At 46.2% G+C, this 10614-nt stretch overlaps 1 long non-coding RNA gene across 1 annotated transcript; it reads left to right on the forward strand.

Annotated features, from left to right (window-relative positions):
• Positions 1 to 262: 262 nt before the first annotated feature.
• Positions 263 to 4800, forward strand: LOC121847754. The gene is made up of 2 exons (XR_006084656.1): positions 263 to 2067; positions 2099 to 4800. It is a non-coding gene; the product is annotated as an uncharacterized LOC121847754 (long non-coding RNA).
• The last annotated feature ends 5814 nt before the right edge of the window (positions 4801 to 10614 follow it).

The following is a 10614-nucleotide window of genomic DNA, read 5'->3' on the forward strand; positions in this document are numbered from 1 at the left end:
GGAAGAGGGTTGGGCTGAAAACCTACAGGACAGTAGATCTCCAGGAAGAGGGTTGGACTGAAAACCTACAGGACAGTAGATCTCCAGGAAGAGGGTTGGACTGAAAACCTACAGGACAGTAGATCTCCAGGAAGAGGGTTGGACTGAAAACCTACAGGACCAGTAGATCTCCAGGAAGAGGGTTGGACTGAAAACCTACAGGACCAGTAGATCTCCAGGAAGAGGGTTGGACTGAAAACCTACAGGACAGTAGATCTCCAGGAAGAGGGTTGGACTGAAAACCTACAGGACCAGTAGATCTCCAGGAAGAGGGTTGGACTGAAAACCTACAGGACCAGTAGATCTCCAGGAAGAGGGTTGGACTGAAAACCTACAGGACCAGTAGATCTCTAGGAAGAGGGCTGGGCAGCCCTGTACCTTATCATACCAGATTCTGAGCCTCTCGTCTGGCTCTGTGAGATTAGATTAGTAGTCCCTCCCTCTTATGATTGTTGATCTGTGGTGGAAAGATGTTTTTATTGCTTTACCTCATTGCCATGTTTTGCACCAGGACAGTTGGGGCTTTTCTCTATGATATTAACCAGTGTAAAGACAACAACAGTACACTAACCCAGGTCCTAGAGTTCGAGGCAAATGAATATCGTCATTTCCCTTAGACGAAGTAGGGACCATATAGCCCAACATAACATACTGTACCAAAAGTGAAAAAACGCAATTCATTCTTACACCATATTGATTCATTCTTACATACACCATATTGATTCATTCTTACATACACCATATTGATTCATTCACTCGTACACCATATTGATTCATTCACTCTTACACCATATTGATTCATTCACTCTTACACCATATTGATTCATTCACTCTTACACCATATTGATTCATTCTTACATACACCATATTGATTCATTCACTCTTACACCATATTGATTCATTCACTCGTACACCATATTGATTCATTCACTCTTACACCATATTGATTCATTCACTCTTACACCATATTGATTCATTCACTCGTACACCATATTGATTCATTCACTCGTACACCATATTGATTCATTCACTCTTACACCATATTGATTCATTCGATAACCTTATCAGAGTTTGTATGAATGGCACAGAGTCCCAGATTATGTTATTTTAGTTATAGGGCCGGATCCCCAGACACACAGTCCTAGTTATAGGACCGGATCCCCAGACACACAGTCCTAGTTATAGGGCCGGATCCCCAGACACACAGTCCTAGTTATAGGACCGGATCCCCAGACACACAGTCCTAGTTATAGGGCCGGATTCCCAGACACACAGTCCTAGTTATAGGGCCGGATCCCCAGACACACAGTCCTAGTTATAGGACCGGATCCCCAGACACACAGTCCTAGTTATAGGACCGGATCCCCAGACACACAGTCCTAGTTATAGGACCGGATCCCCAGACACACAGTCCTAGTTATAGGACCGGATCCCCAGACACACAGTCCTAGTTATAGGACCGGATCCCCAGACACACAGTCCTAGTTATAGGACCGGATCCCCAGACACACAGTCCTAGTTATAGGACCGGATCCCCAGACACACAGTCCTAGTTATAGGACCGGATCCCCAGACACACAGTCCTAGTTATAGGGCCGGATCCCCAGACTCACAGTCCTAGTTATAGGGCCGGATCCCCAGACACACAGTCCTAGTTATAGGACTGGATCCCCAGACACACAGTCCTAGTTATAGGGCCGGATCCCCAGACACACAGTCCTAGTTATAGGACCGGATCCCCAGACACACAGTCCTTGTCGAGGAGAAGTTCCATTGAAAAAGTGTTTTAGGTGCAGGTAACCTAGTGATTAGAACATTGGACTAGTAACCTAAAGGTTGCTGGATCGAATCCCAGAGTTGACCAGGTAAAAATCTCTCGTTCTGCCCTTGAACAAGGCGGTTAACCCACTGTTTCCCGGTAGGCCGTCATTGTAAATAAGAATTTGTTCTTAACTGACTTGCCTAGTTAAACAAATTGAAATTGTCCAGAATTAGGCTTAATCTGTATCTGGGAAACAGGCCCAACAGGTAGATTTATGTGTTGTACCCATAGAGTTAGGTAGATTTATGTGTTGTACCCATAGAGTTAGGTAGATTTATGTGTTGTACCCATAGAGTTAGGTAGATTTATGTGTTGTACCCATAGAGTTAGGTAGATTTGTGTTGTACCCATAGAGTTAGGTAGATTTATGTGTTGTACCCATAGAGTTAGGTAGATTTATGTGTTGTACCCATAGAGTTAGGTAGATTTATGTGTTGTACCCATAGAGTTAGGTAGATGTATGTGTTGAGCCCATAGAGTTAGGTAGATGTATGTGTTGAGCCCCATAGAGTTAGGTAGATGTTTGTGTTGAGCCCCATAGAGTTAGGTAGATGTTTGTGTTGAGCCCATAGAGTTAGGTAGGTTTATGTGTTGAGCCCCATAGAGTTAGGTAGATGTATGTGTTGTGCCCCAGGCAACATTTTCTATTTCATTAAGGGACTTTTTCTTTTCATTTGTGGTCCACCACCTTCACTCCTTCCGGGATATGTGCAATATGGTATCTTATTACCTGTCATGATGTGGATATGAATATGTAATATTGTATGAACAAGTGACACGTTGTTTGAAAACAACAAAATTACCAACGTCTTCCATTAAGAAATATTTATAGTCTTTATATGCATTAGCTTGTTTAGAGGGACTGTGGTGCCAATATTATAACTAACCATGCATGAAGGGTTGCTGGTGTTGCTTGCTTTATGAATAACCAAAAGGTTGCGAGGTCAAATCCCCGAGCTGACAAGGTACAAATCTGTTGTTCTGCCCCCTGAACAAGGCAGTTAACCCACTGTTCCTAGGCCGTCATTGTAAAATAACAATTTGTTTCTCAACTGACTTGCGTAGTTAAAAAAAATAAGGAAACATTGTTTTCTAAAAACAGAACATGTTTGGGAGATTTGATTAAATTGTTAAATTCTATTCAGAGTGAATTTCACCACAGATATACAGTTATCTAAACGGTATTTTATGGAATTAACACCTTTAGAAGCAGACATATTGACATCCAGTGTGTTTACACAGGCAGCCCAATTCTGATCTTTTTTTTCCACTAATTGGTCTTTTTGACCAATCAGATCGGCTCTTTTGCCACTAATTGGTATTTTTGGCCAATCAGATCTTCTCTTTTGCCAATAATTAGACAACATATTAGAGTTGTGCTTCCTGTGGAAACAGCCTTGATCAATAAAATAACGATCTAGAATATGAGAATATATTTAGTTAAAAAGCAAGGCATCTAGACATTTCAGAAGAAAATAAAAAAATTCTGCACGATTTTTCAGTTTATTTGATCTATTGTAATCTCTGTTTTTAAAGGAATGTTTAGCATATTAGTAGCTATATAATTTAATGTTTTTTTTTTGTTTAGAGGGAAGACTATGGTGTATACTGTGGTTTAGGAGGATGTATGTTCCTCATATGAAACACCCAACGGTGCGTGAAGTACCACATGTTGAAACAGAACGACTGACATTTGAATTGGCAAAACGGTCTTCTGGGGAAATTCAATGTTCAAGCTACGTTCCCTATGGTACTAGTGCACTACTTTTTGACCGGGGAGGGGGGCATAGGGCTCTGGTACAAAGTAGTGCACTATGTAGGGAATAGGGTGTCATTTTTGGAAGTAGCCTCGGACTCGTACAGCATCATTCTGTAAGAACTAAGAACCCACTGATTTAGGAGGCCTGTGTTGATGCCTCTTTTCACGGTTTACATTCTGTTCAAATGTTGCACCGTTGTCCATATCAATCGAACTATGTATGCATGTGAATTATTATGCATCCTTCCTATTTAATTGAACGTAATAGAGCTGCCTCAAGGAGAAACGACTGAGCAAAAAAATATATATAATAATAATTATGCTGTAACCCTTTCTTGACATGTGTGATCTAATTCACTTCCTGTGTGAACTAATTCACTTCCTGTGTGAACTAATTCACTTCCTGTGTGAACTAATTCACTTCCTGTGTGAACTAATTCACTTCCTGTGTGAACTAATTCACTTCCTGTCTTGAATACTGTGTTTAAAAAAATATATATTAAAAAAATTGTAACGCTACATAATGTGGCAATGCTTAGGATAGGTAAATCTAGAATGTATCGATCGTTTAAAACTATATTAAATGCGAGGAGAAAATATTATGCATGACTAAAAGTAATCAATGATTTGTATCGCGGGCACTAATCAACTTGGGAATTTGCGTTGATCATTAGATCTGTGATACTGAAAGGTTGATATTGTGGCGCTGTGATATAAGGTAGTAATACGTTTTACAGGTCTTGAATAACAGGGGATGGTTGTTGACATCACCCTGAGCACATTGTTTTGATAAAAAGAATGTACGATGTTGATCAACAGCCTGAAATCCAGGCTGTTTGCGCTATCATTCTACTATCATTCTACTATCATTAGACTATCATCGACTATCATTCTACTATCATTTGACTATCATTCTACTATCATTTGACTATCATTCTACTATCATTCTAATGTCAAGGAGTGGAATGATGGCCCAAAAGACTGGATTTCAGGCTGTTGATCCAAGTATTACTTGTAAACAAACAGAATGAGTTGACTGTGCGTTGTGGTGTGACTATGCACTCCAGCGAGAGGCCCTGGGGCATGCTGGAGCAACGGAGTCTCCCGTCTCGGTTGTGGATTAACTGAAGAAATCTGCATCAGAAATGTAGCAATAAAAAGCAGCATGGTGCCAATGACAGGAATGACTGGACTGGTTTGTGTGGCATTACAACTCACACCTTCTCCCATATCTTCATTCCTGAGTCCAATTCTCTACCAAGGTCTGGACTCTTCATCACAGTAAGATAATGCGCCTCTCAAGGATAGCAGGGCTTTCCGTGGTGACGTCTAGCGCCTCTCAAGGATAGCAGGGCTTTCCATGGTGACGTCTAGCGCCTCTCAAGGATAGCAGGGCTTTCCATGGTGACGTCTAGCGCCTCAAGGATAGCAGGGCTTTCCATGGTGACGTCTAGCGCCTCCCAAGGATAGCAGGGCTTTCCAAGGTGACGTCTAGCGCCTCCCAAGGATAGCAGGGCTTTCCGTGGTGACGTCTAGCGCCTCTCAAGGATAGCAGGGCTTTCCGTGGTGACGTCTAGCGCCTCTCAAGGATAGCAGGGCTTTCCATGGTGACGTCTAGCGCCTCAAGGATAGCAGGGCTTTCCATGGTGACGTCTAGCGCCTCTCAAGGATAGCAGGGCTTTCCAAGGTGACGTCTAGCGCCTCTCAAGGATAGCAGGGCTTTCCATGGTGACGTCTAGCGCCTCTCAAGGATAGCAGGGCTTTCCATGGTGACGTCTAGCGCCTCTCAAGGATAGCAGGGCTTTCCATGGTGACGTCTAGCGCCTCCCAAGGATAGCAGGGCTTTCCAAGGTGACGTCTAGCGCCTCCCAAGGATAGCAGGGCTTTCCATGGTGACGTCTAGCGCCTCCCAAGGATAGCAGGGCTTTCCATGGTGACGTCTAGCGCCTCTCAAGGATAGCAGGGCTTTCCATGGTGACGTCTAGCGCCTCCCAAGGATAGCAGGGCTTTCCAAGGTGACGTCTAGCGCCTCTCAAGGATAGCAGGGCTTTCCAAGGTGACGTCTAGCGCCTCTCAAGGATAGCAGGGCTTTCCAAGGTGACGTCTAGCGCCTCCCAAGGATAGCAGGGCTTTCCAAGGTGACGTCTAGCGCCTCCCAAGGATAGCAGGGCTTTCCAAGGTGATGTCTAGCGCCTCCCAAGGATAGCAGGGCTTTCCAAGGTGATGTCTAGCGCCTCCCAAGGATAGCAGGGCTTTCCAAGGTGATGTCTAGCGCCTCTTAAGGATAGCAGGGCTTTCCAAGGTGATGTCTAGCGCCTCTTAAGGATAGCAGGGCTTTCCAAGGTGACACATATTGCCTCTTAAGCATATCATGTCCAAGGTGACACATAGCGCCTCTTAAGGATATAATGTCCAAGGTGACGTCTAGCTCCTCTCGGGGGGACTGATGGATAGAAATGGCCAAGTGATAGAAAATATAATAGAAGTTAAAGTTAAAGATATGATGGTCGAGGGACTAGGATCGATGCAGCCACAAGGAAAGAATCTGCCTTGGACCTCACTCTGGTATCTAGTGATGGCAGGATTCTGTGAGTAGGAGGTATGGGAGGAGTCGACAGTAGGGAGTGATCACTACTATGCACAGTAGGCTGGAGGGAGGAGGAGGTGTCAGTGGATGGAGTAGGCAGGTGGGTGTTTGGAAGGGCAAAGTGGGATCAGTTTCAGGAGCTGATGAGTGAACAGGTGATGGGTGGATATGAGAGGGGATGTGGACAGTATGAATAACTGGGTGAGAACAGCATTAGTGGGGGCAGCTACTGAGGCGATACCTAAGAGTTCAGGTAGGAGGAGGAAGAAAGCAGTCCCATGGTGGAAGGAGGAGTGTGGAGTAGGAACTGGGCATTTAGAGTACTAAAAAGGACACAGAACCTCCATCAGTCTGATTCCGTATCAGCAGGCCCTGGTGAGGAGAACTATCCCTCAGTCTGATTCCGTATCAGCAGGCCCTGGTGAGGAGAATTATCCCTCAGTCTGATTCAGTATAAACAGGCCCTGGTGAGGAGAATTATCCATCAGTCGTATTCAGTATCAACAGGCCCTGGTGAGGAGAACTATCCATCAGTCTGATTCAGTATCAACAGGCCCTGGTGAGGAGAACTATCCCTCAGTCTGATTCAGTATCAGCAGGCCCTGGTGAGGAGAACTATCCCTCAGTCTGATTCAGTATCAGCAGGCCCTGGTGAGGAGAACTATCCCTCAGTCTGATTCAGTATCAGCAGGCCCAGGCCCTGGTGAGGAGAACTATCCCTCAGTCTGATTCAGTATCAGCAGGCCCTGGTGAGGAGAACTATCCCTCAGCCTGATTCAGTATAAACAGGCCCTGGTGAGGAGAACTATCCCTCAGTCTGATTCAGTATCAGCAGGCCCTGGTGAGGAGAACTATCCCTCAGCCTGATTCAGTATAAACAGGCCCTGGTGAGGAGAACTATCCCTCAGTCTGATTCAGTATCAGCTGGCCCTGGTGAGGAGAACTATCCCTCAGCCTGATTCAGTATAAACAGGCCCTGGTGAGGAGAACTATCCCTCAGTCTGATTCAGTATCAGCTGGCCCTGGTGAGGAGAACTATCCCTCAGTCTGATTCAGTATCAGCTGGCCCTGGTGAGGAGAACTATCCCTCAGTCTGATTCAGTATCAGCAGGCCCTGGTGAGGAGAACTATCCCGCAGTCTGATTCAGTATAAACAGGCCCTGGTGAGGAGAACTATCCCTCAGTCCTGATTCAGTATAAACAGGCCCTGGTGAGGAGAACTATCCCTCAGTCTGATTCAGTATCAGCAGGCCCTGGCGAGGAGAACTATCACTCAGTCTGATTCAGTATCAGCAGGCCCTGGTGAGGAGAACTATCCCTCAGTCTGATTCAGTATCAGCAGGCCCTATTGAGGAGAACTATCCCGCAGTCTGATTCAGTATAAACAGGCCCTATTGAGGAGAACTATCCCTCAGTCTGATTCAGTATAAACAGGCCCTGGTGAGGAGAACTATCCCTCAGTCTGATTCAGTATAAACAGGCCCTGGTGAGGAGAACTATCCCTCAGTCTGATTCAGTATCAGCAGGCCCTGGTGAGGAGAACTATCCCTCAGTCTGATTCAGTATAAACAGGCCCTGGTGAGGAGAACTATCCCTCAGTCTGATTCAGTATCAGCAGGCCCTATTGAGGAGAACTATCCTGCAGTCTGATTCAGTATAAACAGGCCCTATTGAGGAGAACTATCCCTCAGCCTGATTCAGTATAAACAGGCCCTGGTGAGGAGAACTATCCCTCAGTCTGATTCAGTATAAACAGGCCCTGGTGAGGAGAACTATCCCTCAGTCTGATTCAGTATCAGCAGGCCCTGGTGAGGAGAACTATCCCTCAGTCTGATTCAGTATCAGCAGGCCCTGGTGAGGAGAACTATCCCTCAGTCTGATTCAGTATCAACAGGCCCAGGCCCTGGTGAGGAGAACTATCCCTCGGGCAAAGAGGTCATGTTGGTGTCATTTCTGTGACACCATTGGAAGGGCGACACCTGTGGGAGAGGTGTGGGGGATGCTTAAGAGGATGAGTGGGGTTAGAAGCGAGTGGGATTATACAGTGTTGGCGAGTGGGAAGGATGTGGCAGTAACAGATGAGAAGGCAGAGATGATGGCGAAAGTGTTTGTCCAAGTGAATAGCTCTGTAAATTTGTCAGAGGAGGGGCAGAGGGGGAGAGAGAGAGCGAGAGAGGAGCTTCCTGGAGTGTTGGATAGGAGGGAGGATGTAAATGATACGTTGAATGTGTCATGGCTGAGGTCAAAAGGGCAATAGGTACGGCTGGGTTAACTTCACCTGGGAAAGATGAGGTGTGTTATATTATGTTGGCCCATCTTAGTGATGAGGCACTGGATAAGGTATTGGTGTTGTACAACAGAGTGTGTGAGGAGGGGAAACTACCAGGTAGCTGGAAGAAGGCAGTAGTGGTACCAATCCGGAAACCAGGAAAGGACCCAATGAGGCCAACAAGCTATCAGCCAATAGCTTTAACATCACAAGTATGTAAGATTAAGAACAATGGACCCAGTGCTCTGATTGGAAGGAGAGATCAGGAAGAGGAGGGGAACTATGGACCCAGTGCTCTGATTGGAAGGAGAGGTCAGGAAGGGGAACTATGGACACAGTGCTCTGATTGGAAGCAGAGGTCAGGAAGGCTCAGGTGAACAAGGAAACTGTTGTAGCTGTATTATTTGATGTGGAGAAGGTGTATGATGTGGAAGGAGGGGTCAGGAAGGCTCAGGTGAACAAGGAGACTGTTGTAGCTGTATTATTTGATGTGGAGAAGGTGTATGATGTGGAAGGAGGGGTCAGGAAGGCTCAGGTGAACAAGGAGACTGTTGTAGCTGTATTATTTGATGTGGAGAAGGTGTATGATGTGGAAGGAGGGGTCAGGAAGGCTCAGGTGAACAAGGAAACTGTTGTAGCTGTATTATTTGATGTGGAGAAGGTGTATGATGTGGAAGGAGGGGTCAGGAAGGCTCAGGTGAACAAGGAGACTGTTGTAGCTGTATTATTTGATGTGGAGAAGGTGTATGATGTGGAAGGAGGGGTTGTTAATCAAGGTGGATATTATGGGGGTAGGAGGAAGAACACACCACTGGATAAAGGACTTCCTGTTTGGAAGGTCTATCCAGGTGAGGGTGGGGAAGTCTCTATCACCCAGCTACCCTGTGGATAACGATACACCGCAGGGGAGCGTGATTAGTCTTCTGTTGTTCTCAATCGTGATCAATGATGTTTACTCTCATGTACGGACGGATATTGGGAGGTCGTTATTTACAGAAGATGGGGCCTTATGGAAGAGGGGAAGAAATGTGCCATACATAGTCAGGAAGGTACAGGAAGCAATTGATGAGGTAGAGTGGTGGGCATTAATGTGGGGATTCAGGTTCTCTGTAGAGAAAACTCAGTTCTTTACCAGGAGGAAGGTGGGAGATGAGGTATGCTTGAGGTTATATGGGAGAAACTTGGAGAGGGTGGGGTCCTTCAGGTTCCTTGGGGTAAACTTTGACCCTAGACTGACCTGGGCAGAACACATTGAGAGAGTGGTGGAAACGTGTAAGAAGGTGCTAAATGTGATGCGCTGTCTGACGGGGAAGGAGTGGGGGGCTGGACGTTCCTCATTGAGGACCATGTATGTTGCACTGATCCGGTCTGACAGGGAAGGAGTGGAGGGGGGGCTGGGCGTTCCTCATTGAAGACCATGTATGTTGCATTGATCCAGTCTGACGGGGAAGGAGTAGGGAGCTGGGCATTCCTCATTGAGGACCATGTATGTTGCATTGATCCGGTCTGACGGGGAAGGAGTGGAGGGGCTGGGCGTTCCTCATTGAGGACCATGTATGTTGCATTGATCCGGTCTGACGGGGAAGGAGTAGGGAGCTGGGCATTCCTCACTGAGGACCATGTATGTTGCATTGATCCGGTCTGATGGGGAAGGAGTGGGGGCTGGGCGTTCCTCATTGAGGACCATGTATGTTGCATTGATCCGGTCTGACAGGGAAGGACTGGGGGCTGGGCGTTCCTCATTGAGGACCATGTATGTTGCACTGATCTGATCTGTAATAGACTGTGGCAGCATAGCGTATGGTTCAGCATCCCGGACATCATTGGAAAGTCATACAGGGGCAAGGACTCAGAATATGTAGTGGGGTGTTTCGGACCTCCCCAGTGACTGAACTACAGGTGGAGATGGGGGGGTATGCAATTGCAGATTAGGAGACAATTCATTATGGTGTCAACCTACAGGGACATGGGGTGTCTCATCCTGCGAAAGGGATTTTACAGGCATGCTGGGAACATGAGTGAAGACAGAACACGAGCTTTTGGGTAGCTGGGTAATACACAGGTGAAGGAGATGGGACTGTATGGAAAGGGAGTTTTGTCCAACAGTAGCTATTCCTGTAAATCCACCATGGCTCCTC

The sequence above is a fragment of the Oncorhynchus tshawytscha genome, linkage group LG11, assembly GCF_018296145.1.
Source record: "Oncorhynchus tshawytscha isolate Ot180627B linkage group LG11, Otsh_v2.0, whole genome shotgun sequence".
In the NCBI taxonomy this organism is placed as follows: domain Eukaryota; kingdom Metazoa; phylum Chordata; class Actinopteri; order Salmoniformes; family Salmonidae; genus Oncorhynchus; species Oncorhynchus tshawytscha.